The sequence below is a fragment of the Schistocerca americana genome, chromosome 2 (genome assembly GCF_021461395.2).
Source record: "Schistocerca americana isolate TAMUIC-IGC-003095 chromosome 2, iqSchAmer2.1, whole genome shotgun sequence".
Lineage (NCBI taxonomy): Eukaryota > Metazoa > Arthropoda > Insecta > Orthoptera > Acrididae > Schistocerca > Schistocerca americana.
In genome coordinates, this window is record NC_060120.1 from 1,038,776,518 (window position 1) to 1,038,803,976 (window position 27,459).

General features: G+C 40.5%; 1 long non-coding RNA gene across 1 annotated transcript in view; it reads left to right on the forward strand.

Moving 5' to 3' along the window:
• LOC124596434 overlaps positions 1 to 8,951 on the forward strand; it is a 28,438-nt gene extending 19,487 nt beyond the window's left edge. Inside the window, exon 2 of the long non-coding RNA XR_006978297.1 lies at positions 2,547 to 8,951. This is a non-coding gene — a long non-coding RNA (uncharacterized LOC124596434). The remainder of the gene's footprint in view (positions 1 to 2,546) is intronic.
• Positions 8,952 to 27,459: the final 18,508 nt, after the last annotated feature.

The following is a 27,459-nucleotide window of genomic DNA, read 5'->3' on the forward strand; positions in this document are numbered from 1 at the left end:
AGGGTCGCGGGCTGGAGTCGCTGTGCAGAAAGTTTTATTTTTTTATTTTTACGTTACTACTTTGCAATATTAATGTTTTCATAAAAGACATGAAATGGAGAGCCAAAGGAGAATTTTAGATTGAAAATGAAGTTCTTCATGCGGGAAAACAACTTGTTTTCCGTTAATTGACTCCTAGGGGGAGGGGGATGGACGGACAAGCAAATCCGCAATTATACGACGAGATTTTTTAAGATGAGGGAATGCGATCGTGCAATGTTGAAAGTGATTCCCCCAAATACGCTCCGCTAGGCAACCCCGCGATATCTGTTTTTGTCGTAAGATAAAGAAATTGACCAGAAAGCTTAAAAAATGCTAATATCTCACCGAGAGAGAAAAATAACTCGCATCCCGAGAAGACTGCATCTTGATACAGTCCACTGCGTGCCATCAGCTATCCTTACCAATATTTGGCGAAACGATGTCTCATGATTAGTTGGCAACCACACTGTGCGATTTGAGAGAATCTTTTATAAATGTTAACGAATCTGTTTGTCTATAGAAACTGTGAAAGAACCATGTGATTGTAAAAACGCAGCGTTTGTAACGTGTGTAAGATGAATGTCACCCTATCACGTGTATCTCATCAACTGTAAAATACACTGAAGCGCCAAAGAAACTGGTATAGGCATGCGTATTCAAATACAGAGATACAGTATGTAAACAGACAGAAACCTCGCTGCTGTCGGCAACGCCTCTATGAGACAACAAGTGTCAGACGCAGTTGTTACATCGGTTACTGCTACTACAATAACAGGTTATCAAGTTCTAAGTGAGTGTGAACGTAGTGTTATAGTCGGCGCACGAGCGATGGGACTCAGCATCACCAAGGTAGCGATGAAGTGGGGATTTTTTCCCGTACGACCAATTCACGAGTGATTGTGCATATCAGGAATCCGGTAAAATCTCCGACATCGGTGCGGCCATAAAAAGATCCTACAAGAACGGGACCAACGACGACTCGAGACAATCGTTCAACGTGACAGAAGTAGAATCCTTTTGCAAATTGCTGCAGATTTCAATGCTGGACCATCAACAAGTCTAAGCGTGCAAACCATTCAACAAAACATCATCGATATGGGCTTTCGGAGCCGCAGGTCCACTCATGTACTCTTGACGACTGCCTAACCAAAGCGTCACGCCTCGCCTGGGAGTGTCAACACTGACATTCGACTGCTGATGACTGGAAATGTGTTGGCGATTGGACAAGTCCCGTTTCAAACTGTATCGAGTGGATGGACATGTGCGAGGATGGAGACAACCTCATGAATCGATGCACCCTGCATGTTAGCAGGGGACTGTTCAAGCTGGCGGAGGCTCTGTAATGGCGTGTGGCGTGTACAGTTGGAGGGATATGGGACCCCTGATGCTTCTAGATACGACTCTGACAACTGACTCGTATGTAAACATCCTATCTGATCATCTGCATCCATTCATGTCCGTTGTGCATTCCGAAGGACTTGGGCAATTCCAGCAGGACCATTCGACACCCCACACATACAGAATTACTGCAGAGTGCTACAGAGTAGCTCCAGGAGCACTCTTCTGAGTTTGAACACTGTCTCTGACCACCAAACTCTGTCTCTGGCCACCAAACTCCGCAGACAGGAACATTATTGAGCATATCAGGGATGCCTTGCAACGTGCTGTTCAGAAGAGATATCCAACCCCTTGTACTCTTACGGATTTATGGACAGTCTTGGAGGATTCAAGGTGTCAGTTCCCTTCAGCACTACTTCAGACGTTAGTCGAGTGCATGCCACGTCGTGTTGCGGCACTTCTGCGTGCTCGCACGGGCCCTACAATATTAGGCAGGTGTACCAGTTTCTTTGGGTCTTCCCTGTATATTGTGAATGGAAGATATACTGCGTATAACATAAGACTGAAGTAAAATATTATTTTTATAAGATGTGCTCTGTCTTGTCCGATACCCTAATTTTTGAATAATAGTTGTTTAATCACATCTTGTGAAAGCTCTTGCCAGGTGAGATGTTGCACACTAAAATTTTTTGTCCATTGTAGTTACCCTCATGTGATTCGGTGGCTACAAATCTGTAAATCTGCGATGCACTCCTCGGTCTCTGTAAGGGTTTTCCAGTTTTCCATCTATCGCTTCTTCCACCTCTGGCAATGATTTGTGTATGTGAATATTACCCAAATGCACCGTGGTTCGTAGTAGCGTTAAACCGCTGGTTTGTCAACAACTGAGCAGATAAGTCATTTGAAAACTTGGAAGAAGGCAGTGGTGTGCTACCTCGAATAGGACATGCATAGTAAAGAATAGGACCATGTATAGTAAAGAATTTTGATGTTCAGTCTTTGGGTTGACATCAGCTCTATCATTATGGTCACACTCTTTGTTCGCCCACCTTTATCTGTGTTTCCTAACCCTAATAAGTTTTGAGCTTCGTAAACTGCGATCAGTTAACGAGATTTATGAGTAGTGAAGCTCAGCACGTTGATGATGATTCTGTTGCTGGTAATAAAGTAGTTTTCTTCTTTTCCAGGATGGCTGTTGGCAAAAGAATGGTGTGCGTTCCGGCCAGGTGACGACTCGCCTCCCCATAGCAGCCAGAGCTACTTTCCCATAATTGCATCTTGGTACCAACATCAGGCAACTTCCCCATAATCGCACAATGGTATCGTCAACAAGCTGCTTCTCCGTACTCGCAACATGGTATCAACAACAGGCTGCTTCCCTATGATGACGCCATGGTATCAACAAGTAGCTGCTTCTCCGTATTCGCAATATGGTATCAACAACAGGCTGCTTCTCCGTAGACACGATTTTTCAGTGTGAAAAGACTTCTTCTCCACTTATCAGCAACCGCCCTAGGTCATGGCGTTGCACAGTTTCTTGTGCTGGACTGGACAGAATCTGTCAACTGTGCTGCAAAATGACCTCATTCTCCGAATTTGGCAAGAGACGTGGACTCATTAACTAACACGGAAATGAACAATACAGAGCGTGAGTGAGGGTAGGAAGACTCTTGACAATAAGGACAACCCAAAATTCTACGTGCCATATTTACCACTTTCTTGTCTTCTAACACATTAACTGGGAACAATATGGGAGTAAATCCACTGATCAGCCAGACGTTACTGAACCACAAGAAGAAGGCACAGCATTGAACGCTGATATGAAGTGATACAAACAACTTCACAACATTAAATGTGGTATAAGAGCTCTGCATGTGAAGCAATGAGAGACAGAGAGGCTGATGTACATTTAAAAATTAAAAAAAAGATCAACAGAAGAACGCAGTGTGAGACATCAGTGCCATAATGACCTTATTCTTGCCTCTTCATAGCCCTGTATATAGTACCTGAGAACAGTAAAGATACAAATTCTGCTGTTCGTTCGCCAACCATAGGTCAGAGTCTAGAACGGACATATTTTCGCCCTACTGCAGATGTTGTAGTGTCCAGTATCAATACCTGCACTTGACATATAATTCACCTATACAGTCACATAATGAGAAATGCATGAGGATACCAATAAGACAATTTGGCTGTGTGTGGAATATAAATGCGATCTCTACACTTGAAAGTGGCTTCGCTACATAGTGCACATTGGCTCAGAAGAAGAAGAAGAAGAAGAAAAATAGAGATCTCTTTGAATGGGCCCAATAACAACAATAAGAGACCGACATAGCAGACAGTTTACCTTTACTGAGGAATCCATGTAGCTACAGGAAAGGGTCAGGGACTGTTTGTGTATTCATGCACGTTCCACAGCTTGTGCTGCGTTCAACCTCCTGTCCATTGAACAAATCCAAGTCTCCATTCGTGACGAGGAAAGCAAGATATGGACGAAGTAATGGGTGTAGACAGGGCTGAAGTGGATCTGCTCGTTGGTTCAGTCTTCAGAGTGTTAATTACATCTGTAATATCATTTTAATCCTACTCAAATGACTTCTTTAAATGCTACACTGTGCCTGATAAAGAAAACCGAGTGAATTCGTTTTTAATTTAAAATACGTCAAAGTAGGTACTACCGCAGCATATGACGTAAAGAGAAATTTCTTCAGAAGCTAAACAGGGCCAGCAAGGAGAGGACCTTTAAAGAAGAGTTTCCCTTGTATCACGCTACACCCAAACACACTGGTATTGCCACTGCTCTGATATGTGTATATCATCTCTCAAGAGTAATGACAAGAATTTGCATTTTAATTGAAGTCTTACGCTCTGTATCACCCAAAGGGAACGTCATTGCTGCATTAGGTCACCCACACCCTTTGTTTCTGAGACTGTTCAATATGCCACTCTTGCCACACCCATCTTATTATATGTAAGTTACTACTTGAATTCAGGTGACAAAACTATGAAGAGGCTACAACATGACACGAAAATTAGTTCAGTATCTAATAATACGCAACATCAAGAGGCTATCAAGAGAGAGGCTATTGTAATAAGAGGCTACTTCACTACCCACCAACAGTCCAGGTGACATCATGATTGAGTGCATCAACCAGTAATTGTGACCAACGTTGTTTCTGTTTGTGATGCAGAAATGTTTCTTCAAGATTCATGAGTGCCAGGGCAACAGAAATTTTAATGTACAGAACATTAACTGTGTGTTTGTGACGCGATATGTTCAATGTGCCAAACTCGTCAGTTTCTCGTATTAGTAGCTTTAAGTTCGCTTATTGTTCTGCACAACGAAGAGGCTATTTTGAGGCAAGATTGTTTCAGCAAGTGGTATAAACTGTACTCTATATGTGTGTTCAGTGGAACATTTCTCTAGTGTGGATTCTGTAATGGTTTACTGAGGCTCAATAATAAAAGCAACATCTTAAGCAATGTAGGCAAAGCATCGATGTAGGAGAAAAATGTAGTGTTTTCAAAATAGATGTAACTGGAAATATCTAATTGTACTATCAGAAGTGAAATTTTACCACACTCTTGTAAAAATGAGTTGTCTGTACAACATAGTCTATAGTGGGCGCAAAAGAAAGTGAATTTTTCATTACGAGCATGTTTAACAATGGAAAAGAAACGTAATAGTAGAACTGCTCGTCACTTTAAGTACCTGTAACTCAGAAAGAGAAGATCAGAGAAGGCTATCTGATAGGACAATCACGTACAATTGGCAAAATCTCAACTCTTCATATTTTTTCTGTGGCATGGCTTCTGTCATCAGTACAAAGGAAAACTCTCAAACAAACAAAAAAAGCTTATATTTTACAGAAGCGTAAGAATTTAATTTACTCGCTCACTTTGCAAGACCACACATTAAGCACAGCACTCATTTATCTCACCTCATTAACTACCGCATATGATGTAGACTGAGAACGATTTAGGAACAAGTCCATGTTTTTTTAAAAAGTGATAATAATGTTCTGTGAGTCTAGTGCCGATAGCTTTAAAGACTGTAATAACACACCAACAGTACAAAGATAGAATCTGTTTAAATTAAGACGTATTTTTCATCATCCCATCGTATACTTGTACAGCTACCATAGATTAATTTTAAAGTAATATTTGTGATCGATCACGCTCTAATAATACGTAACTAAATAATTTTAGCTTGTATAAACGAAGGTTCTCTACGGTCATAAAACGACAGAGTAGCACTGGAATGAGCTGCGAGCAAATATTTCAGTACCCAGACGTTTTTATAATCTTTCTACTTTTCCCTTGCTCCCTGTCCTGTAGGCCCATTTTCTGTGATGTGTCATGCCATTAAGTTATACAACTGAAATTTATTGCTTTCTGCTCCCTTTACCTCTGTGCCAGCTGTTACAGCTGCAGATGTAACAACTGTTTCAGTGGTGAGGTGGACACAATTTTTTCCCAGTCAGATTCTTTTTGGGTCGTCAATTCAGTTTGGACAGTGACGACTTTACCATAGATTCTTCTTATCATAATACTGGCAGTGCATCACTGGAGCAGCTTTCGAAAGAAGCAGGAAGTATGGAGCAGACATCTAGCATAACATCGCTCTTCTTGGGAATAACAGCGAATGATTTCTGAGAGTGCAGTGAGGAAATGTTACGCTGCTCTGCATCCTACATTACTCCAATTTGAGGTACTTTCCTGCTTCTGCTTATAATATAAAATGACTGCAAAGACAATGGAAGGAATTTCTTCAACGAATGTCATACTGTACACCATTGCAATTTACATTATGTATGAGTCATTCAATTTATAAAACAATATTGTGACATACTCAGCTAACTGTGATTAGTCACCATGTATATCAGAGGCATTTCTCATTTCATTTTGTCAGAGCTCTCTGTGTGTAAGTAATGTATTTTTATTTACAAATGAAGTCTATCCAAACAGTTACTCCAACAGACCTTAGCTTTATAATTATTGAGCAAAGAAGTTGAAAATCATGGAATCACTCAAGCAGAAATTTTCTCTTTGCATTTTCCTTTTCATCTACAAAGCTAAATCGATCTTGGCTAAAGAATGGAATCAATTCATCATATGCTTACGGGTTAAACAGAAATTGTGTTCTATGTGAGCAATTTTCTATCTACTCTTCCCTTGTTTTCTGAGTTTATTTCAGAAGATTTCCCAGAGAGAGGCTAGTGTTTCACGTGTTTCCATTTACAATTTACAGTAAACCTTATAAAGTATTACTTTCAACTGTCACAAAATAAACTGCAATTTTCTCAGTATTTTGATAACATCATCAAACAACACAGTAAATTTGTATGTTTTTTCCTTATTGTGTGGAGAAATTTTGCAGTTGTAACTGTACTTCCATTAAAGTTTGAATTTTGGACTTATGTTGTTAAAAAACTTTATCAGTGGTAGTATGCTAATTGTTGATGACCAATGTAAAAATGAGTGGCTTGAGTAGTGGTTCTGTCTAGACTTTCATATCAAAGATCGTACTCATCTTGTCAGTTCCTCAGGTCAATATGCACTGCTGTATCATGATGAATTCTCAAATGAGCAATATAACGAATTGTATGTAGTTGTAATAAATGTGTCACATTAGTAGTTGTTTGGAATATAAAGTGATACATCAAAAGTTCTTTCTTTTAACGACATTTTAAATACTTTGCTTCCTTGCAAGCATCACTAAATTATTAGGCTTTTTATTACAAGCTTGAAGCACATTGTAGAAAATGTGGGCACACTTCTCAGAATGGTTCTTGTGGTTCATCCTCAGCAAACATCTAGAAGAGGTGAGGTATGTAGAAATATTTTCAGTGCATTTCCTAAACTGTTTGTGTAACTATCTTTTGAAGATTTCTACTTTTTGATTTAATTGTTCCATGACCTGATAGAATCAGAAAAAATGATAAGACTGAGACTGTCACAGTCTATTTGTTTTTTTCAAGGTTGGAAAATCTTTCTTCACACCTCACCTCTTTCTGCACTGGCTACTGTCGAAATTCTCTTCCACATTATATGATGAATTAGCTTATTTATTTTCAATATACTACTGTGTAATGTTGCTATCTTTACATTCATTGTTTGTATACAAACATAATCATCTTTCTTTGTTTTGATGGTGGCCGGCAGTGATTACATGATGCGTAAATGAGAACGAAGACTGATTAACACCGAAAGTGCAAAATTAGATCATTTCCTTTGGTACAAAATGGTTTGTGTAATAGTAGAATTGTAGTGCTGTTGATTTTCGCGCAAGTAAGAATAATATTTGTACAGTCACAAGCTCCATTTATTTACATTTCAGTACTGAAGCAGGTCATATGAGATGATGGTTATGATTGTGATATAATAAATTTTGTTGTTTTTTTGTGATTTTTAAAAGTTTAGTTAAGTTTAATTTGAAGCATATCTGAGAACGATGTTATGAAGTATGTAGTGTATAGAATATTGTAATGGATAAGCTGAATTTAGCTGCATAGGTGCTTTAAGTAAGAGAATGCCATCATATATTCATCATTTACGATATCACTTACTAACTTTTGTTTATCTACTTTGAGTTGCAAATTCCTCAGGTCGAGCGGACTATAGAATAAGCAATCTTGTACCTGTTGTAATAAAATAGAAACAACATCATTTCGTCATACATGTGTCATAAAGTGATAAATTGATTTTTTTGTGTAACATTTCGCTACTGCTTTTCATCATTGCTTGCATTGTGTTTTCGAATACTGACATACTAGATTAAGAAATAACTTTATGTGTATTGTAGACTTAAGAACCTGTAAAAAAATGCCAGTGGCTCGATATTTGGCTTTATGTCGTAAACGAATGTAATTTTTTTAAAAATGGGCAAGTGAGTTAGTACACCTGATTAATGTGCCCCGATCTCATTATTAGTAGGAAGTTTTGGTTTCGTTTTCAGAATGAATGACGTCATGAGGAAAGAATCGAAGATTGCTTGTGAGAATGGTAGTACCGTGTCTTTCAAAGTAAATTTAAGAGTCGAATATATTTTTGTAACTAATAATGGAACATTAAGTTTCTGAATGGTGTCTTCCAGAATAATTTGGCCCAATGATACTCGAATTACTGTTCACTGACATAGTAAACAAAATCTGTATTTGGACAGCAGATTTTGTCGAAAAAAGTGACAGTATAGTGATGTAGCTACTCTGTGCATTCACGTTGTGTGTACAGCTCCATACATCAGATAAGTCCTTATGTTTTATATTCATGTGCAGTCGTATCAGTATGCATTAAACAGATAACGGCAGTACCTTTATCGGCGAAATTTACATTTAGAATTTGAAGGGTAGAACAATGAATAAAGCTCTATGTTTGTGTTAATGAATTATTGTTTTTATTCTAACATTATGTCTAATATTCATCTGTGAAGTCCATCAATGACAGTATCAAGGAGAAGCAGCCTGTTCCAATACCTGCGAAGTACAATGTTGATAAAACATAAGAAAAACAATAATGATGTATTTTAACAGTAATGGATCTATGTAAATTTTCTGCTGTACATTTTCAGAAATAAAGATACTTATCTGGGATATCTGTAATTTTAATGGATGATGGTTTCCTGCTGTAGTGTTTAGTGCAGAGAATATTAACATGTATTGTAGGACAGAGTTCTCTGAAGATGCTTTAGTTCATAGGTGGTGTGGAAAATTGCATTTGTTGTGCTGATGTTGGACATTTGACAATGTACTGGTGTATGTATGGAGTCAGTGCCAAGAGTCACATTTTAATAAACAACTCACGCAAAAAATTTATGCTATACTACACATAGAAGATAATAGCTTGTGAAAGAATTATAGAGAAGCACCTTAGCTTGATGCTGAATGGTTTTTACATTAGTAGTTGCCCTGTAGCGTCATAGAATATGGTACACAAATCATACAAGTTGCACTTTTATGTAAATGACACAGCAAAGTGTTCTAGAAAATTATGAGTATCATTATTGTTATCACAGTGAAAAAGAGAAGCTCAAAATCATCAGCAGAAATGTAATTTCCATCCCCTGTGGGTTTAAAACATGGAAGATCACCAAATGTTATAGCCAACCAACTAAAAATACACATAACCAATTGTCTTTGGCAAATTATTGATGTCAAGTAAGCAGAAGCGACTTCCAGAAAATGCTTGTTAAAGACTACAAGGGACAGACCAGCCACTTATTTCTATCAAGTGGGTAATTTTTTGTACATTACTTTTTGAGACAAATTGTACGAGTAACACACATTTTCTTGTTATTTATTAGAGTAAGTAATCCTGACAACTGCCAGTCATTCTTTTGACTGTGTGTATTCCTTTAAACTTATCATAAGAGCTAGTTATAAGCTGCTTCTGATATATTCATGGTAACTACCAGCAAAACTACATTCCAGCTTATTTTACTGAAGAAAACTAAAGTAAATAATGGAAGAGAAGAAATAACAATAAAAAGTGATAGAGAGGAAACAGATAGGAGAGTGAAAGAAAGGAATCTGTCGCTAAGTCAAGAATATATGGGAGTGGTGATAAGTACTATGACATTGGGTAGGATATTGTACATCCAGTTTCCTTTTCACACTAGCTTTAGGAGCCACACAGATCCAAAGATAGTTGGTGGTGTACTGGAGTATCTTGAATTTCTCTTCCCATATGATAGGTGAGGCAATGAAGTCAGATGTCCCATTCAGACTCTACTTTAGACCTGAAGGCAACCTTGTTGGCAAGCTGACTATCTATGACTCCATTCCAGTCCCTCCTTCACAGATATCACGTCCTTATGCCCTGAGCAAATGACAGTTTAGGATGTCTGTGAGAACAACGTTCCTTCAGTGAACAAGCCAAATTTCAGCTCATAATACACTGCTTTGTAGATACATACGCCCTGAAAGTGCATATGCTATCAATGGCTCATAATCTGGACTAAGATGTTCAGTTGTACCTCCAGTGGTGTACCTACACGATCACAGCCGGGGTGCCCTTTTTTTTTTGTAGATTCTATGTATGAAGAGGATAGACTATGTCCTGATCAACAGTTTACAAGACCACTAGTTGGCTGAACGTGACCTGTTTGGGAAGATATGATGTGTCCACCTTCCAGTGACAGATGAAACCCATCTCTTTTGCTACAAATCCATAACATAATCTCTGTGGGAGATGTGATTACCTTTTTGAGTCCAAAGTATTTCATTTACTACAGTATGTTGCCATTTTTACATTATTCAGCACATGTCAGCTCTTTCTGTGATACACAAATCAAGATGCAGGACACCAAACACTGCTTTCAAAGCATCAGTTGACATTGTGCCAAGTCAGTTAACGTTGTGCCAAAAGCACCTCAGCAACACATTAGAACTGACTGCTGCACCCACACCACCGATATTTCTCAGTCACCAGCCTATGTGCACTGTATGCTTATTCTACAGCTCACTATGGCCACTAGTATCACCTCATGACAGAGATGGAAACAGTTTGGAGGCAGACATAATTTTTGTTGTGCAATTACCATGTAACTGTACCCTGAGATACAGATCAGACTTATGCAGATTAAAGGTTGTTACTTAATCAGACTTTTAACATGACTTCTGAATGGTCTCAAGAAGTTCAATACTCTGCGCTACTGCTGAACTGTGTCTAAAAGAACTACCTCATTTTTTCTAGTTGTACTCTGGTGTTACTTTGGGCTAATATCAGGAGATCGTCATAATATGCCACTACAACCAAAGCTTCAGGATTTTCTTGTAGGCTATTCAAAAAGGGTTTGTGAGTAATGTCCTAAATTATGGGCTCAAAGACTGAGAACTGAGGACAGCCTTCAGTGATTATTTTTGTCATATTTCTCTTGGGATCCAACACAGCAACCTTGCTGTGCATACAGTAGTCTATAAGCTTTTTGGAAAGTTGCCTCTGGATAGTTAAAATGCGTCAGAGGCATCAAAGGCACAGCATATGTGAAAAATAGTAATGACGAAATACGGGGACTATGAATTCAGTACCAGCTCTACAGCATGATCAGTAGCATTCTCAGTAGGTTTGTCCTTTCTGAAACTGTACAGAGTGACATTCATTCCAGTTTCGCTCCCGTGAATGGAAAGCCTCTTGTTTGGTATTTTGCCCAAATGTTTTTGAAGAACATTTAGTAGGCAGATGGGTCTATAATAATATTTTGCCTGGGTAGGTTCTTCATTCTCCTCATCCTTGAGGGTTATGAGCCCTGCTGATATTGATGTGTTTGGGAATTTTCCTTGGGCAAAGCAGTCATTAGCTAAGTTAATGTCGTCGCAATATGATTTCATAATAATTTTCAATGTGCTGAGGATCTCTAGAACCTCTTTATGATCAATTGGATTAACAACACGAAAGTGTCTGACCTTTGAGTCAGCTGTTTCCTCATCATCTCATGATTGTCAGTGTCCTCAACGTGCCTGTCATTTGCTGGTACTGTCAAAAGTACTTTGGTGAAGTACTGTCAACTAGTAGTAGTTGATCATTATTTCTTCACACTGATAGAACGAAGGTTAACTTGATCATATGGGTAACCTTTTTATATGGTGTGCTCCATAGATTAATCTACAGTCAGTCTAGAAACAAAGAAAAGAAAAATTGAAGCATTTACAGAATTCGCTAAGAAACATAAGATGTGTCGTTAAAGTTTTGGTGCTCAGCTGGATGTTAACAGCTAGAAAAAGTACTGAACACCTACAAACCTGGACTGAAAGGGGATTGTTAGAAGAAGGGAAAAGTAGAAAGATAAATAAAGGGCATCACCGAAAAGGGAACGAACTGCAGGTGTTTTGTGGAACACCTGTGTTTGGTCAAGTGCAGTAGGAATTTGTGATGATGATTTTTGCTATTATTGTTTGATGGTGGTATGTCAATTTTCCCACATGTAATGGTCGTAGTATCAACTTCCAACGTTCATATTTCAGTTTATATTAGTATTTTGCTAAAAATACGAATGAGTGCTGTTTCCCACAATTCTTGATGTAGACTAAGATGGTTTGAACTGGCCATCGTATTCATGTATCACAGAAAGCGGAAAGCGAAAGTACCACTTCCAAATGTCTTGTAGCATTCGAGGCTACATCTTAAAGTATTGGGATATGTGGGGGAAATGATTACTTGGAGTCAGTCAGAACTGAAAGCCTGTTTTTCAGTACCATGTTCAACTCCAGGGCTTCTGAAACAAGATTTCGACAGTAGCCATTCTGTCTTCTGCACCTTTTATTCATCGTTTTACGGTGGCTTTGCCTTTCGGTTATTATTCCTTTATCTAATTTAAAAACTGACTTCGATTAATGTCTGTTATAAATCCTGTCGCTTAGTAATGTATCTGGACACACTAAGTTCAGTTTCGTTTTTATCTCTTGTAGCACGAACAAAACTTTTGAGTATGTATTTTTCTTGCAGGGGTATGCTTCAGTCCAAAGACTGATCTGATGCAGCTCTCTATTCTTGTCTAACCCAATTCACATCTCTTAATTTCAGAATAACAACATGAACCTGCTTACAGTTTTCAAACCTTGATCTTTCTCTAATGTTTACACTCCTCACGGCCTCTTATTAACAAATTAATGTCCTTTATGCCTCTGGATATGTCCTACCATTCTGTTTCTTCTTCCACTCGTATTGTGCTATGCTCTTCAATGTTATGACCAGAAGAAACTACTTTCGTCCAGTATGAATGTGTGTTCTTTTATTGCTTTGGGAGGAGGCTCATCAAACTAAAATGCATGAAATATTATTTCACTTTGTTACATCAATGAAAAACATTTACTTAATTTTTGGCACACTTCTTTGATATATGAGTACTAGTAATTTACGACTGTTATGGACTACCAAAATATTACATGATTCACTACTAAACGAACTGTTGAGATGCAGTGTTCAACATTTTCTAAAATGCAAGTTCATCAGAAACTACACTGTGATGTTGACTCCTTTGGATGTGATAAACTGCATGCTTGACACTATATTGAACTCAGTGTGAGGGTGCTGCTATACTGAGAGAGGGGGTGCGTCTTCTAGAGTGACTACCATTAGTTGTTGCAAATGGCAAAGAGCCCTCACTAACGTCTGGCACTGATTCACATTGCCGACTCTGGTGTGACACTGTCATCTCTTGGCAATACCACAGAACATTTGGTCCTCCTCGTTTGGACTCAGTACTCATCATTAAATATCCATTGAACTCTTCTAATCAGCTCTCTTCTATAACTCCATAATTCTAATGTTTCTGCTTGACAGTTTAGTTTATTGCTCACATTACACTTCCATCTAATGTCATACGCCAGATAAATACTATCAGAAAAGTCTTTAATTTATATTAGATAATTAAGCTTTTCTTATTGTCATCACTCTGCATTTTAGTTCCTCCTTTCGTGTATTATCATCGCTTTGCTGCCCACATAGCAAAAACCGTTTACTAGTTTTAGTGCCTCAGTTTCTAACCTGCTAATGGCCTTGCCGCAATGGTAACGCCAGTTCCCATCAGATCACTGAAGTTCGGGCTGGGTTAGCATTTGGATCGGTAAACATCCAGTCTGCCGAATGCTGTTGGCAAGCAGGGTGCACTCAGCCCTTGTGAGGCAAACTGAGGAGCTACTTGATTGACAAGTAGCGGCTCCGGTCTCTTAAACTGACATGTGGCCGGGAGAGCAGTTTGCTGACCACATGCACCTCCATGGTTCAAATGGCTCTGAGCACTATGGGACTCAACTTCTGAGGTCATTAGTCCCCTAGAACTTAGAACTAGTTAAACCTAACTAACCTAAGTACATTACAAACATCCATGCCCGAGGCAGGATTCGAACCTGCGACCGTAGCGGTCTTGCGGTTCCAGACTGCAGCGCCTTTAACCGCACGGCCACTTCGGCCGGCATGCACCTCCATATCCGCATCCAGTGACACCTGTGAGTGAGGATGACATGGCGGCCGGTCGGTGCCGTTGGGCCTTCCAAGGCCTGTTCAGACAGAGTTTAGTTAGTTTCTAGCCTAATTCCATCAACATCACCTGATGTAGTTCAACCACATTCCAGTAACCCTGGTATACTTTTATAGGCTAATGAAAATGGCAGAGTCCAATTGATTGTACATGACTGGAACTACTGTATAATATTGTGCACTGGAACCACCCACCCGTGTCTCTCATTGCTGCAGTGAATCAAACTATTTTTAACCTATGTATCTCAAATAGTGAAGTGTTAGTCTATTTTCAAACAGTATACAATTACATTTTAAACATGAAACCAAGATATCCTGATTCATAACACTGCTAACTATCCATCTACTAAGAGGTCATGTGTAATTCAAGCTTTATCTTCTGCAGCCAGAGACTAAATGACCTGAGACCAGCAAGGAGACTTTATTCAGGCCATGCATGATCCATGCGGCTCTCTTTGTTATAGATTTTCACAGCAGCGACCTCTCTGTGGTAATAACTGCGCGAATGATATATGTGTGTCATAATTTATTTATTTCATGTGGCATTTGATTATGCTGGTCATACAGCCTTCTAAATATTGCAAGGTTTCTTAAGGTTGTCTTTAATGTTTATGCTACAGCTGTGATCAAATAAATACATCGCCTTACACACCCTCATATATCTTTCTCTTACAAATACACTGATGGAAAAAAATCGCAACACCAAAAAATAATTAATGTAGATTAATGAAATTTCGTTAATACATTCGCATAGGTCACGTACGTATATAAGTGATTAACACTGCAGAATCACACGTTAATGTAAGAGCGAGATAAGCTAGAATGGAAATGCAAGCATGCAGACTTGCATGCATTGTGTTGTACAGGTACCAAATGTCAATTTGTGGGACAGAAATTACGCCTGTTGCACTTGCTTGGTCAACATGAGAACAATCTGAACTTGTCGTCTGATGATGCCCCATACGTGCTCAGTCGGAGACAGGTCTGTTGATCGAGTAGGCCAAGGCAACATGCCAAAACGCTGTAAAGCGTATTGGGTTACAACAGCAGTACGTGCGCGTGCATTATCCTGTTGGAAAATACCCCCTGGGATGCTGTTCATGAATGGTAGCAAAACTGGTTGAATCACCAGACTGACGTACAATTATGCATTCAGGGTGCATGGGATAACCAAGAGAGTGCTCCTGCTGTCATTCAAAATAGCACCCCAGACAAAAACTCTAAGAGTTGGTCTAGCGTGTTAGGTGCAGACACGGTGGGTGCAGGTTCTCAACTGGCCTCCCTCTAACCAGCACACGGCCATCACTGGCACCGAGACAGAACCAGCTTTCATCAGAAAACACAACAGACCTCCACCCTGCCCTCCAATATGCTCTCGCTTGACACCACTGAAGATTGGGGTCAGTGGAACGCACGTTACAGGGCGTCTGGCTCGAGACTGTCCTGGAAGTGACCGATTTGTAACTGTTCGTCACTCTGGGCCAGCTGCTGCTGTTGCAGATGCAGTACGGTGCGACAGAGCCTTACACCCAATACGACGGTCTTCCGTCTCGGTATTGCCGCGTGGCCGTCCAGAGCTCGGTCTTCTTGCGACCATACATCCTCGTGACCATCCATGCACAGTGTCTACATTCTTACCAAGTATTTATGCAGTATCGCAGAAGGAACACCCTGCTTCTCGTAGCCGTATTACGTGACCTCGTTCAAACTCAGTGACCGGTTGATAAGGGCGCCTTCGTCGCCCTAAAGATATATTTGACCAACATCATCTCACCACATTCAGTATCAAAGGTAACTAACACTACGACCGTTACAGCGTGTATTTAAAGCAAACTTGTTTTGCGTACTCATAGTCTGGTGCTATTAACGCCACTCTTACGCGACTGGAGTGAAATTTGAATAGACACCATATTTCACATGTAGAAAAAAGCATACCAACCTTCGTTTATGTCACACAAATCCTTCTTGGTGTTGCGACTTTTTTCCGTCGGTATGGTCGACAGCGGTTGGTAACTGTCGGGCAAATTTTAATAAAAGGGTCAGCATATGACGATGATGATTATGATATGGTTGTGAGGGTACTAAAATTTAATGAGTGTAGATAAAGGTCGCAAAATTATTAAAAGGGGAAGTGTAAATAAAAACATAAAGTACTTCCGAGAAATTCACACACACACACACACACACACACACACACACACACATACACATACATACAGACACACACAAACATACACACAAGGAAATAAACAAATGGTTTAAATCTCCAAGTGCTGTCGCATCACATCCACAACATGAGGATTTAGTCAGCCATGTTATACGTATTCCATTTCTTTGAAATGCAGTAAACCACAAGCAGGTGGGCAGGTAGTTGGGCGCTGAGAAATCTGATATTCCAGTCGCCTCGTGACGAATTGTCGGAGCGTGTTTAAAAATGTAAAATGTTACAAACCTTTCTGTCATTATGATATGGTTGGGAGGGTGCTAAAATTTAAATGAGTGTGGATAAAGGTCGCAAAATTATTAAAAGGGGAAGTGTAAATAAAAACATAAAGTATTTCCGAGAAATTCACACACACACACACACACACACACACACACACAAACTCACACATACACATACATACATACAGGCACACACAAACATACACACAAGGAAATAAACAAATGGTTTAAATCTCCAAGTGCTGTCGCATCACATCCACAACATGAGGATTTAGTCAGCCATGTTATACGTATTCCGTTTCTTTGAAATGCAGTAAACCACAAGCAGGTGGTCAGGTAGTTGGGCGCTGAGAAATCTGACATTCCAGTCGCCTGGTGACGAATTGTCGGAGCGTGTTTAAAAATGTAAAATGTTACAAACCTTTCTGTCATAATTTTGCAAGTTATAAAGGAACACTCGCCAGTACCAAGTTAGTGTTATTCTGTTAGCTGCATAGTACACGAAAAAGTTTTGCAGTCAACACACCCTCAACTCCTGTAATGTTTCTATCACGTCTCTGTCGGGGTATGGTGGGCTCAATTAGGTTACAAAAATGCAAAGTAAGTCTATTTACATACACTTAACTAGATCACAGATCTCGAAATTATATAGAGGCATAAAAGTTTGCAAATATGTGTTTTTTGTAACTGCAGTTATAATTTGACTGTCGTGCATTACTTAAAATGTCTACCAGAAACAAGCAATAAATTATTTAACTCACACACAATGAGTCTGCAACTTCCTAAGGTGGCCAGTTTGTTAATAAATAGTTCTGCAACACCGCCACCACAAAACACGAAGAAGACAATAAGAGTTTCAAAGGGAGTTAAAGAAGTGAATTAAAATAGTATTTCAGTGCTATCTGCATTGAAACATTATGTCGCCTATTTTGCACTCATCAATAAAAAAAAAAGGTTCGTAGTAAATTTTAGCAGGCTGTTTACAATTTAATAGAGACGTCAATTAAAGATTTGGCGCAGTTCTAGTTTGGAGAGCCGGATGTTCCAAACTATCAAGAGGAGTTTGGATAGTAGAATGGTAGCTTTTATACACTGAAGAGCCAAAGAAACTGGTTAACCTGGCTAATATCGTGTAGGGCCCCCTCGAGCACGCAGAAATGCCGCAAAACGGCATGACATGGACTCGACCAATATCTGAAGTAGTGCTGGAGGGAGCTGAGGCCATTAATCCTGCAGGGCTGTCCATAAATTCGTAAGAATACGAGGGGGCGGAGATCTCTTCCGAGCAGCAAGTCGCAAGGCATTCCAGATACGCCCAATAATGTTCAAGTCTGGCGAGTTTGGTACCCAGCGGAAGTGTTTAAACTCGGAAGAGTGTTCCTGGAGCCACTCTCTAGCAATTATGGACCATTGGGGTGTCCCATTGTCCTGCTGGAATTGCCCGCCCAAGTCCGTCGGAATGCATAATGGACATGAATGGATGCCGGTGATCAGGCAAGATGCTTACGTTACCTTTCAGACTCACACCTAGACGTATCAGGGGTCCTATATCGCTCCAATTGCACACGCCCCACACCATTACAGAGCCTCCACCAGCTTGAACAGTCCCTTGCTGACTTGCACGATCCATGAGGTTGTCTCCACGGCCGTACACGTCTATCCGCTCGATACAATTTGAAACGAGACTCGTCCGACCAGGCAACATGTTTCCAGTCATTAGCAATCGATTGTAGTTTTAGTGTGACTTCCAAATAAATATGTCAGGCAACAGCAATAAACATGAAGTTCCTCACAAGGAACTTCTAATCAATTTGTGCGCCGATGGAGTGTTTATTCAGTTGTGCTACTAGTTTCATGATCTCCTGTCAGAAATGTTACAGTACCTAGTATTTGACGGAAAATCATCGAGTAAAACAAGTGTGATATCTGGCGTTCCCTAAGAATACGGTGCAGGCCCTGCTGTTTCTGATGTACACGAACGATTTAAGAGACAATCTGGGCAGTCCTCTTAGACTGTTTGCAGATGATGCTGTGAGTTATCGTCTTATAAAGTCATCTGATGATCAAAACGAATTGCACAAGGTATCTGTTTCACGCAAAAGGTGGAAATTGACTGTAAATAATGAAGCGTGTGGAGTCATTCTCGTGAGTACTAAAGCGAATCCGCTAAATTTCGGTTACTGGATAAAACACACAAATCTAAAGGCCGTAAATTCAACTAAATAATTAGGGATTGCAACTATGAAAAACTTAAATTGAAACGATCACAGAGAAAATGGTGTGAGGAAAGTAAAGCAAAGACTACTTAATCTGCAGAATACTTAGAAAACGCAACAGGTCTACTAGGGAGTTACTTACACTACACTCGTCAGTCCTCTTCTGGAGTACTACTGTCCGGTGTGGGATCCTTTGACGGAGGGCATCGAAAAAGTTCAAAGAAGGGCAGCTCGTTTTGCATTATCGCGAAAAATAGAAAGAGTGCCAAGGATAGGATACGTGAATTGGGGTGGCAGCCATTACAGAAAAGTCGGTTTTCGTTGCGGCAGGCTCTTGTCACGAAATTTCAAGCACGAACTTTCTCCACAGAGTTTGAAAATATGTTGTTGACACCTAGCTACAAAGGGAGCAATGGTCATCATAATAAAACAATTGAAATCTGAGGTCGCAAGGAAAGATTTAAGTGTTCGTTTCTCCTGTGCACTGTTCGAGAGCGGAACGGTAGAGAAATAGCTTGAAGATGGTGTGATTAACCCTCCGCCAAGCACTTAATTGAAACTGCAGAGTAATTGTGTATATGTAGATGCTACACAAGCAGGCGAGGAGGTTTATGTACCGCATTTACAACTTTTTAAAATGTGAACCAGAAAGCTAAACTGCTTTGACATTCTGAAGACTCAAGGACGGACTACAGAAGTAGGCGTAGGCAAGAGAACTGTATAGAGAATAATAAACTAAATTGTGAGACCTGTGGAAACCTCAGGAAAATACGTTTTCACTTGAAACGTGTAATACAAATGGATGGTTTTGACAACAATATTTTAAAGTGCTCTGTGTTTGAAATATGTATAAATACGAAACACCCGACATCACAAAAACTAGTTACAATAATGTATAAACAAATTGACGTCAGAGGTAATGCTTCGACAATGCAAAGAATTTAAAAAGACATTGTTAATGAGATAGATTTTAATTGAAGGAAGTGTCGTAAGTGCAGCACTAACCACATCCCTTATAAGAGAAGAGGAGATGGTCCAACAGTGTATTACATGGTTGTAACCAGTGTGAATCAGAATCATTCTACGAATACCTGCTGGAAAATAAATGATGGTACTAGCAGTTTTAAAGTTCCCATAGGAAAAGATTCTGGGATAATTCTGATAACACCAAAAAATATTATAACATACTGATAATTTTTACCATAGTCTTTTGCATCAGTCTTTGCTATCAGTAATTTTCTTTTATGCACAGTGACTTACATTGAACTGTAGTCAAACACACTCACATACAGGCATTACACACATTTAAAAAAAATACGTGGAGCGGAAGCAGATGTCAAGCAAATGTAATGATTTCAGTTTGAGTTTGGTTAATTTTGCTGTGTATTACATTTTTACTTGTAGTCGAAATCGCAATAAATGACAATTATTTCGATGGTCTTGTCGTTAGACATCCGTCAATTAGAAAATAAATTGTACCTGACGCCTTCCAAAGCTTCGTCAGCTGTTCTCGCCTTCCGACGTGACGCAGACAATTACTGTGGAGCAGTGGATGCAACGTCCAGATGTGAAGTAAGGTTTCTCTAAAGTAGACGATTGATCGAAATTGGTTTTAAAATGTATTATCCTTCTCATAGATCTGAACATATAATACGATGTACCACAGGCAACTGAACCTGATTGTTGTCCGTAGCAACACAGTGCAGCTACACAGATTTTCGTTTGCACGCTCTCTGCAGACCTCATCGCCTCCACGCTTCACTATCGCTGTGGCTCCATGCGCGAAAGCACGCCATTCTACGTGAAGTGGGCGATAGTGTACTCCACTTAGTGGTGACGTACTACCATGCTAAAAACATCAGGTCATAAAGTTTTTGACATGTTTGTGGGAAGACTGGTCGACACAGAGAAAAAAAAAACAGCCAACACACTGATTTGTATATTATGTATTAACGTACTACAATAAAAATATGTGCACTTATACCTGTTACATCATTTATAAATTACGAGGCTAAGTCAATTATTATTCGCAAGAAGTTATAAAATTTTATTGTAATCAAATAGGAAACTTACAAGAACATCATTTTTCGACATAGTCTCCTTGCGTTTCAACGCACTTGGTCCATCGTTGTACAGTCTTCCTGATGCCCTCATAAAAGAAGGTTCTCGGTTGAGCTGGGAGCAAGGAATGCACAGCTTCTTTCACTGCTTCGTCCGAGGCAAATCGACGGCCCCTTAATGCCTGTTTGAGTGGGCCAAACAAGTGATAGTCAGTTGGGGCAATATCGGGACTATATGGAGAATGATCCAGTACTTCATATTTGAGTTTCTGGGGCGCTTCAGTAGTGTGGGCAGCAGTATGCGGACGGGCATTTTCGTGCAACAACACAACACCTTTTGACAGCAATCCTCGGCGTTTGCTTCAAATTGCAGGCTGTAGCCTGGCAGTAAGCATCTCACTATAACGTACACTGTTCATTGTTGTGCCCCTTTCCCCATAATGTTCCAGTACTGGAGATTGTGCGTCCCAAAAAACCGTAAGCATCAGTTTTCCTGCGGACGGTTGGGTCTTGAACTTTTTCTTGCATGGCGAATTTGGATGTTTCCTTTCCATACTCTGCCGTTTACTTTCCGGGTCGTGATGATGGATCCATGTTTCGTCACCATTAATGATCCTGTCTAAGAAGTTGTCCCCTTTATTACCATAGCGATCCAAATGTGTATGTTTATGCAACTGTTTGAGTTGTTTTGGGACCCATCTTGCACAAACTTCATGAAACCCAAGTCTGCTGTGGATGATTTCGTAGGCAGAACCGTGATTAATTTGTAGACGATGCGCCTCTTCGTCAATAGTTATCGTCTGTCTAAGAGAATCATTTCACGTGAATTCTGAATGGTTTCTTCATTTGTGGCGGTAAACGACGTCCTGCTCCTTCATCGCGAGTAACACTTGGGCGAACGTTTCGGAATTTTTCAATCCATTCGTAGACACTCCATTGTGGAAAAACACTGTTACCGTACTGTACCGAAAGTCTTTGATGAATTCCGGCTCCTGATACGCCTCCCGACCACAAAAAACGGATCACTGAACGTTGCTCTTCTTTGGTGCAAATAGACAGCGGAGCAGCAATGATTAACACCACGGCAGCGATAGCGAAACTACCCTATCGGCTTGAAAATTGCAAAGATATAACAACAAATAAACAAAGCATGCGTCATCGACGTAAAACGATAGTACTACAAAAATAAACAGAAATATAACTAAATTGCCGATAATAATTGACTTACCCTCGTAACTCTTTTTAGATTTCCAAAAGGTGCGTCATGAACTATCAAATGTAGACGTGGAACGAAGGTACGATCATAAGGAGAACTTAGGCAATTTTGACCGCAGAACATAATACGTTCTACTGAATGATGAAAAATTTACAAAAAATAAAGTAACATCGGGTGTGGTCGTACGAAGTGCTCCATGCGCAAATGGAATGGAACGGGGAATAGTTGTTATTGATTCCAAGCATCCTTTACCATGTACTGTACATCTCAAAAATGTGTGTGAAATCTTATGGGACTCAACTGCTAAGGTCATCAGTCCCTAAGCTTACACACTACTCAACCTAAATTATCCTAAGGACAAACACACACACCCATGCCCGAGGGAGGACTCGAACCTCCGCCGGGACCAGCCGCACAGTCCATGACTGCAGCGCACCGTACATCTGCTTGTCTAGAATACATGCTGATATTCGCTGAGGTGGCGTCGTGGGATACGTCCTTATGCCGTTTAGGATCTCCTTTTGCCACGTGTAGTGCAGCAGCTCGACACGGCCTGGACTCCACAAGTCGTTGAAAGAACCCTCAGAAATATTGAGCCAATGTTCTTCTACAGCCGTCCATATTGCGAAAGTGTCGCCAGTGCAGCAGATTCTGCATGAACTGACCTCTCCACTGTGTTCCTTAAATATTCGATGGGATTCAAGTCAGGCGATCTTGATGGTCAGACCATTTGCTCCAACTGTCCAGAATCTTCATCAAACAAGTCATGAACAATTGTGGTCTGGTGACGTGTTAGGGAACATGAAGTACATGAATGGCTGCAAATGATCTCCCAAGTAGCCGAACATAACCATTTCCAGTCAATGACTGGTCCAGATTGACCAGAGAACCCAGTCCATTCCATTTAAATACAGCCCACTCCATTATGGAGCCACATCAGCTTGTACAGTGATTGTTGACAACTTGTGTCCATGGCTTCGTCGGATATGCGCCACACTCGAACCCTACTGTCAGCCGGCCGCGGTGGTCTAGCGGTTCTGGCGCTGCAGTCCGGAACCGCGGGACTGCTACGGTCGCAGGTTCGAATCCTGCCTCGGGCATGGGTGTGTGTGATGTCCTTAGGTTAGTTAGGTTTAAGTAGTTCTAAGTTCTAGGGGACTTATGACCTAAGATGTTGAGTCCCATAGTGCTCAGAGCCATTTGAACCTACTGTCAGCTCTTACCATCTGAAATCTGGGCTTATCTGATCGGACCACGGCTTTCAGTCGTCTAGAGTCCAACCGATATCGTCACGAGCCCAGGAGAGGCATTGCAGGTGATGTCATGCTGTTACCAAAGGCACCTTCGACAGTCATCTGCTGCCATAACCCATAAACGCCAAGTTACGCCTCACTGTCCTAACAGATAGGTTCTTCGTACATCCCGCATCGATTTCTGCAGTTGTTTCAAGTAATGTTGCTTGTCTGTTAGCACTGACAACTCGACGCAAACGCCGCTGCTCTCGGTTGTTAAGTGAACCCCGTCGTCGACTGTGTTGTCCGTGGTGAGAGATAATGCATGAAATTCGGTATTCTTGGCACACTCTTGACACTGTGGGTTGTGGAATATTGAATTCCCTAACGATTTCCGAAATGGAATGTCTCATACGTGTAGTTCCAACTACCATTACGCATCCGAAGTCTGTTAATTCGCGTCGTGCGGCCGCAATCACGTCGGAAACTTTTCCACATGAATCATCTGAGAACAAATGACAGCTCCGTCAGTGCGCCGCCCTTTTATTGTTAGTATATGCGATATTACCGCCATCTGTAAACCTGGTTCGGAGAGCTTCTGTGAAGTTTGGTAAGTAGGAGACGAGTTACGGACGGAAGTGAAGCCGTGAAGACGGGGCGCGGGTCGTGCTTGGGTAACTCAGATTGTAGAGCACTTGCCCGCGAAAGGCAAAGGTCCCGAGTTCGAGTCTCGGTCCGGCACACAGTTTTAATCTGCCAGGAAGTTTTACATTTATTTTGTTCATATGAACGGAAAATGACTTGACAAATGAGAATCTTTCTTAAATTCCAGAATGAAAGGAGGAAGGTAGGAGACGAGGTACTGGCGGAATTAAAGCTGTGGGGACGGGGCCTAAGTCGTTCTTGGGTAGCTCAGTTGCTAGAGCACTTGCCCCCGAAAGGCAAAGGTCCCGAATTCGAGTCTCGATACGGTACGCAGTTTTAATCTGCCAGGAAGTGTCCTTTCTTAAATTATGTAACGATTCTAAAAGAGGTGTCACAGTGGTCATCTGGATTAAAACTGCGCTGTCATGTGAGAAATGATGAAATTTGTAAGTTATGTGGAGTTAGCACCAACAGTAGACAAGATGACAGAAAGCTGTCTACTACGGTATGGACATGTTCTCAGAGCAGACGCAACAACAGCGGCAGAGACTGGTTTTAGTCTGAGAGTAAAAGGTAAACGGCTGGTTGAGGATCTCAGGTCTGCAGCCTGATTAGGCACAACATCGAACAAAATGGCGACAGAGAGCCAAAACAGCCTACCCCGCCGGTAAGCAGGACAAACGCTAAGGAAAAAGAAGAAAATGGAGATTTTTTCTAATATTTACAATTTGTAATTTAATACTAGCAATTCCCTAGCTTACTGGCTTCTGGTTTCGCTACTTTTGTTATACTGCTTTATTATAAGCTTTTTAAACAGTATAAGCACTTTTTGCTGTAGTTACTTTTTGTATCCCTTCCTCTAAAGCAGATATTAGCCCAAAGTTTTGTTTTCTCTGTGCTCTCGGCTCTCTCTTCCAGACGATTCACTTGCACTGCTTGTAAGGCGCCCATCCCCCCCTTTTTTTACAGATGCCTATAGGAAATTAATATTTGCAGTAGTCTGGCTAATTAGGGACATCAGGCATCGGACATTAATAAGTAGCCAGATACTCACGGGTGCCGCAAAAAAACAGCGACAAGCGTTAGAGACAGGTTCCTTACACCAAAACAAGAAAATAACGTCTAGTAAACATGGGCTCTGAAATGCATACCTTAAGAGCTATGGACACTTGTTCATCTTCGATACTATTGCAAAGATTTTGCTTTCCATATTTTGGGAGGATGTAGCAGGGGCCAAACCAAGAAAGAAAGAGTCCAATAACATGGGGTCTAAAATCCATAATTTGTTCATCTTCACTAGTGTGAAACCATACCTCTTCTACTGAAGTGGTCTTTGGTCTTAACGTATGCATTTTAGAGACCATGTATACTGGCCTTTTTTTTATACCTCCTCTAAAAGCACAGAAAGCAAAGAACTTGAAGAGCATATTTTTGAGTCTGCTGTCTTTTGACAGGTCTTATGCGGCTCGACACGAATTCCTCTCCTGTATCAACCTTTTCATCTGAGAGTAGCCCTTTGCAATCTACATCTTCAATTATTTGTTGGATGTATCCCAATCTCTGTCTTCCTCTAGAGTTTTTACCTTCTACAGCACCCTCTAATACCATGAAAGTTGTTCCGTGATGTTTTAACTGATGTCCTATCACCCTGACCGTTCTTCTCGTCAGAGTATTCCATATAGTCCTTTCTTCGCCGATTGTGGAGAGTACCATCCCACTCCTTACCTTAACAGTCCAGCTAATTTTCAACATTATTTTGTACCGCCACATCTCAAATGCTTCGATTATCTTCTGTTCCGGTTTTCAAAAAGTCCAAATGTACACTCTCAGAAAATTCTTCCTCAAATTATGACCTCCGTTTGTTGCTATCTGGGTTGTCTTGGGCAGGTGTGCTCTTTCTTCCACTGCTGGTCTGCCTTTTACGTTTCATTTCCGTTACTTCTAGGCGCGCGAGCGCTCCGGTCCCAGGTTCGAATCCTGCCTCGGGCGTGGATGTGTGTGATGTCCTTAGGTTAGTTAGGTTTAAGTAGTTCTAAGTTCTAGGGGACTGATCGCCTCAGATGTTAAGTCCCATAGTGCTCAGAGCCATTTGAACCGTTACTTCTCATCACTTCTGTGTTTCTTCTATTTACTCTTAGTCCATATTCTGCACTCATTAGCCTGTTCATTCAACACATCTTGTAATTCTTTTTCACTTTCACTAAGGATAGGAATGTCATCAGCGAATCTTATCTTTTCTATTCTTTCACCCTGAAGTTTAGTCCCACTCCTGAATCTTTCTTTTGTTTCCATCATCGCTTCTTCGACGTATAAATTGAACACTAGGGGCGAAAGATTACATCCGTGTCTTAAACCCTTTTTAATCCGAGTACTTCATTCTTGGTCTTCCACTCTTATTGTTCTCTCTTGGCTCTTGTTCATGTTATCCGTCTTTCCCTACGGCTCTCCGCTATTTTTCTCAAAATTTCGAACATCTTACGCAATTTTGCATTGTCGAACGTTTTTCCTAGGTCGACAAATCTTATGAATGTGGCTTGATTTTTCTTCAATCTTGCTTCCATTATCAACCACAACATCAGAATTGCCTCTCTGTGCCTTTACCTAACACATCCCCAATTTTCTTTTTCATTCATCTGTATATTATTCTTCTCGGCAACTTGGATGCGTGAGCTGTTAAGCTGATGGTGCGATAATTCTCGCACCTTTCGTCCCTAGCAATCTTGGGAACTGTGTGGATGATACCATATAGCCAGTCTCATACATCCTACGGGCCAACATGAATAATCGTTTTGTTGCCACTTTCCCCAATGATTTTACGAATTCCGCTGGATGTTTACGGCAAGAAAAAAGGAATAAAAGTGAGATAGTGTTAATACTTTCATCCTTCTTTACCTCCTCTGCAATACTGCAGATGACGTGTCACTGAGCACATTTCTACTGTGCATGCAGTACACGTGAGGTGCCTGGTTGTTTCCACTGCCCTGTGTAGAATACATAAGTTCTTATACACTTCACTAACCTGCTGTCTTCATGATGATGATGTCCCCAGCGCAGAAAACAGCACGGAGGTCGTGGATTCCTTTTCTTGAGGCTGAAATTAACTTCGCAAGCAACTGCTGCTACGAATAAACTATAACTCATTTGTGATGCCACTCGCGTTTTTATTGCTATAGGCACGAGAAATTATTCTTGAGCACAACGTATTGAACATATCTTTCCACAGTCATTATATCTGGCTAAAATAACATGAAATACATCCTGCCACAGACAACGTGTCTATCTACTGGAACCGTCAGAACTGTAGAATAAAA